The 5,000-nt window shown below is 54.1% G+C and overlaps 1 non-coding gene across 1 annotated transcript in view; it reads left to right on the plus strand.

Annotated features, from left to right (window-relative positions):
- The first annotated feature begins 3,509 nt into the window (after positions 1-3,509).
- The window catches only part of LOC126322853 (small subunit ribosomal RNA), a 1,893-nt gene continuing 402 nt past the window's right edge, over positions 3,510-5,000 (plus strand). Inside the window, exon 1 of the ribosomal RNA XR_007559262.1 lies at positions 3,510-5,000. This exon is cut by the window's right edge and continues 402 nt beyond it. This is a non-coding gene — a ribosomal RNA (small subunit ribosomal RNA).

Below are 5,000 nucleotides of genomic sequence, written 5' to 3' on the forward strand. Positions count from 1 at the left end.
CTAATATTTCAGTCGTCTGACGTCCCTGCTTAGTAAATGATGCAGGACCACATACATAGATGATACATACTGTAAACTGGGGAGGACAGTGTGAACCGCACTCGACCCAGTCACCCTATCTCACAGTCCACTCTGTGTGTAACAAAGCGAAAGCACCAAAGCACTATCGTTCAACAACATCCATTTTATCCTCGCTGCCACAGGACACTATCCAAAGAACGACAAGAGGAACGTCACGTCCACTAATAAGACAGAATGTCTCACACCACCCGCAAACAACGCAGCTCAAATCAGCCAGCAACACCCACAGTGGTCCACCCAGTATCAACACAGGACGCAACGCCACGCCACAACACAAAAGGTACAAGTAATAAAATACCCTTTGGCCACACTCCTTATAAAGGCATCGAACCAACCCACCACCTGACACCAGCCAAACGTACATCCTGATTTGACACATCTCTGGCAACCTAACCCACGTTGGCCCTTAACCTAACCCACGTTGGCCCTTAACCTAACCCACGTTGGCCCTTAACCTAACCCACGTTGGCCCTTAACCTAACCCACGTTGGCCCTTAACCTAACCCACGTTGGCCCTTAACCTAACCCACGTTGGCCCTTAACCTAACCCACGTTGGCCCTTAACCTAACCCACGTTGGCCCTTAACCTAACCCACGTTGGCCCTTAACCTAACCCACGTTGGCCCTTAACCTAACCCACGTTGGCCCTTAACCTAACCCACGTTGGCCCTTAACCTAACCCACGTTGGCCCTTAACCTAACCCACGTTGGCCCTTAACCTAACCCACGTTGGCCCTTAACCTAACCCACGTTGGCCCCTTAACCTAACCCACGTTGGCCCCTTAACCTAACCCACGTTGGCCCCTTAACCTAACCCACGTTGGCACCTTAACCCAAGTTACGCTGCACCTTAACCCAAGTTACGCTGCACCTTAACCCAAGTTACGCTGCACCTTAACCCAAGTTACGCTGCACCTTAACCCAAGTTACGCTGCACCTTAACCCAAGTTACGCTGCACCTTAACCCAAGTTACGCTGCACCTTAACCCAAGTTACGCTGCACCTTAACCCAAGTTACGCTGCACCTTAACCCAAGTTACGCTGCACCTTAACCCAAGTTACGCTGCACCTTAACCCAAGTTACGCTGCACCTTAACCCAAGTTACGCTGCACCTTAACCCAAGTTACGCTGCACCTTAACCCAAGTTACGCTGCACCTTAACCCAAGTTACGCTGCACCTTAACCCAAGTTACGCTGCACCTTAACCCAAGTTACGCTGCACCTTAACCCAAGTTACGCTGCACCTTAACCCAAGTTACGCTGCACCTTAACCCAAGTTACGCTGCACCTTAACCCAAGTTACGCTGCACCTTAACCCAAGTTACGCTGCACCTTAACCCAAGTTACGCTGCACCTTAACCCAAGTTACGCTGCACCTTAACCCAAGTTACGCTGCACCTTAACCCAAGTTACGCTGCACCTTAACCTAACTTACGCTGCACCTTAACCTAACTTACGCTGCACCTTAACCTAACTTACGCTGCACCTTAACCTAACTTACGCTGCACCTTAACCTAACTTACGCTGCACCTTAACCTAACTTACGCTGCACCTTAACCTAACTTACACTGCACCTTAACTGTCACATGTAACGTCACAGGAATGTAGCTTTGCCTAACAGCAACCCTCTGAACATAGTTCACTGCTTGGATCCTCTGGTGTCATGTGTATTTCTTGATGCCATGGTGCGTACCCTCACATAAAGGTCTTTCGAGTGTTGCGTACTTTCTACACAGTCCCGCTAACCACTGGAAGGGTGTACCGCTACAGAACGAATATCGCCCTCCCCTCCTGCCCTTCCAAGCTGGTCGGTCAGGCGTTTGTTTGTGAAATGAGCCTTGCAGCTGTTCAGTTGCATTCGGTTGTCGATGCAGTCAGTGTACGTTGTGGTACGGCCTGTGTGGACTGTCCGCTGATGTACGCGTAACCCACACTGATCATCCGTCGTTACGTACTGAGTGACATAATGTGGCACATGCTTGACCGTACACCGGCTGCGCCCTACAATGGCGAATCATAAGGGCCATATGTTGTGCACGATGCTACTTGTCTCGTCTCCCCATTACAGCGAGATTGCACTGTTGTACGCCGTACAGACATGTGGTAGGTAGGTACGGACGAAAGTATTGCATGTTGGCCCCCCCCCCCCCCCCCCCCCTCCTCCCTCTGCCGGGAATCAGCGTGAGCCGTCTGTTGATGTAGCGACGAGGGTTTTCCTACACACGCGAGACAGATCCCACACAACATGATAGCACGGTGGACCGCGTTCCACATCTGCGACATGCTACAGAGGCCGGTTGACAGTCGACCGCGCAAGGGACATTGCACACGTGCGCGGACCATCTTCCACGTGTTCTCTCGTGTACATGCCGCAGTGTGTATGTGGGCTGATGTAGCGTGTCGTGACACATAACATGCAGGCATGCCAGAATCGTAGATTTCGCAAATGTAGATTGACGTATACGTTTGCTGCCAAAGATCCGCAAATGAACTGGAAATCAGTTGTTGAGCGGTTGTTCGCGCTGCAGGTGCATCGGTGATAGCGACGATCGGTACATCTATGAACCGGTTGTTTCGGCGGTACCCGCCATGCCCCCGAACCTGAGTTGGCCATGTGGGTATGAAGCGATACGAGGCTGTGGCTTGGCGGGACAGTCCCCGGCCGGTGAGGGGGGGCCGCCCGGCGTGCTGGCCGCGCGCTGCGTGAGCGCACGCACTACAGCCGGCTGGTGGGGGGCGCCCAGTGGCAGGAGCGCCGGCCGACGGGCCCGGCTGGCGTCCCAGCTATGCGCCGGCGCACCCTGCGCGCGGCGCCAGGCGGCCAAAGTGGGTTCTGCCGAGCCCGGTGCGAAGCGCGGTGGACATCTGCAGTGTGCTGGTCCGATTGCGGACTGTGTGCGTTGAGGATGCGCCGCCGCCCGGCACTCGGCGTCGCGACGCCGTCTGCTGCTCGGTCGCCCCCAGCGGTTCTCGCAGGTGGTTTGTATCGCAGCTCTGCGGACGTGTTGGCGCGTGCGCTGTGCTGGGAGAGTTCGCTTCTGCACCCAAGTGGGGCTTTGCCCTTCTGTGGCGCTGGCGTTGGAGCTGCCGGTCACCGTAGGTGGCGCGTGTTGTTTCCCGCCGGCAATGCCACGACAGCACGCTCCCGGGCCTCTGTCGGCAGCGGCAAGCTCAGTTGGGAGCACGGGTGTTCGCACTGAAAGCGTCTACTCGCCCATCTCCGGGCGATTGCGCCTCTCTCGAACCCGACCAAGTACTTAGGACGGCGCTGCGCGCCGCCGGGACCTGAGAGGGTTTCGAGGTGTATCGTGCAGGGGAGCTCAGCCTCCTCCTGTTTGCAGAATAATTGAGCGGACGCTTGCGTGTTCGCGCGGGCCCTCGGGACACACTCCCGGGCGGCCGGCTGCTCAGCTCTCGTTGACGCAGCTCCCTGGTTGATCCTGCCAGTAGTCATATGCTTGTCTCAAAGATTAAGCCATGCATGTCTCAGTACAAGCCGCATTAAGGTGAAACCGCGAATGGCTCATTAAATCAGTTATGGTTCCTTAGATCGTACCCACGTTACTTGGATAACTGTGGTAATTCTAGAGCTAATACATGCAAACAGAGTCCCGACCAGAGATGGAAGGGACGCTTTTATTAGATCAAAACCAATCGGATTGGCTCGTCTGGTCCGTTTGCCTTGGTGACTCTGAATAACTTTGGGCTGATCGCACGGTCCTCGTACCGGCGACGCATCTTTCAAATGTCTGCCTTATCAACTGTCGATGGTAGGTTCTGCGCCTACCATGGTTGTAACGGGTAACGGGGAATCAGGGTTCGATTCCGGAGAGGGAGCCTGAGAAACGGCTACCACATCCAAGGAAGGCAGCAGGCGCGCAAATTACCCACTCCCGGCACGGGGAGGTAGTGACGAAAAATAACGATACGGGACTCATCCGAGGCCCCGTAATCGGAATGAGTACACTTTAAATCCTTTAACGAGTATCTATTGGAGGGCAAGTCTGGTGCCAGCAGCCGCGGTAATTCCAGCTCCAATAGCGTATATTAAAGTTGTTGCGGTTAAAAAGCTCGTAGTTGGATTTGTGTCCCACGCTGTTGGTTCACCGCCCGTCGGTGTTTAACTGGCATGTATCGTGGGACGTCCTGCCGGTGGGGCGAGCCGAAGGCGTGCTTGCGCGTCCCGAGGCGGACCCCGTTGAAATCCTACCAGGGTGCTCTTAGTTGAGTGTCTCGGTGGGCCGGCACGTTTACTTTGAACAAATTAGAGTGCTTAAAGCAGGCAAGCCCGCCTGAATACTGTGTGCATGGAATAATGGAATAGGACCTCGGTTCTATTTTGTTGGTTTTCGGAACCCGAGGTAATGATTAATAGGGACAGGCGGGGGCATTCGTATTGCGACGTTAGAGGTGAAATTCTTGGATCGTCGCAAGACGAACAGAAGCGAAAGCATTTGCCAAGTATGTTTTCATTAATCAAGAACGAAAGTTAGAGGTTCGAAGGCGATCAGATACCGCCCTAGTTCTAACCATAAACGATGCCAGCCAGCGATCCGCCGCAGTTCCTCCGATGACTCGGCGGGCAGCCTCCGGGAAACCAAAGCTTTTGGGTTCCGGGGGAAGTATGGTTGCAAAGCTGAAACTTAAAGGAATTGACGGAAGGGCACCACCAGGAGTGGAGCCTGCGGCTTAATTTGACTCAACACGGGAAACCTCACCAGGCCCGGACACCGGAAGGATTGACAGATTGATAGCTCTTTCTTGATTCGGTGGGTGGTGGTGCATGGCCGTTCTTAGTTGGTGGAGCGATTTGTCTGGTTAATTCCGATAACGAACGAGACTCTAGCCTGCTAACTAGTCGCGTGACATCCTTCGTGCTGTCAGCGATTACTTTTCTTCTTAGAGGGACAGGCGGCTT

The sequence above is a fragment of the Schistocerca gregaria genome, unplaced genomic scaffold (assembly GCF_023897955.1).
Source record: "Schistocerca gregaria isolate iqSchGreg1 unplaced genomic scaffold, iqSchGreg1.2 ptg000843l, whole genome shotgun sequence".
NCBI lineage: Eukaryota > Metazoa > Arthropoda > Insecta > Orthoptera > Acrididae > Schistocerca > Schistocerca gregaria.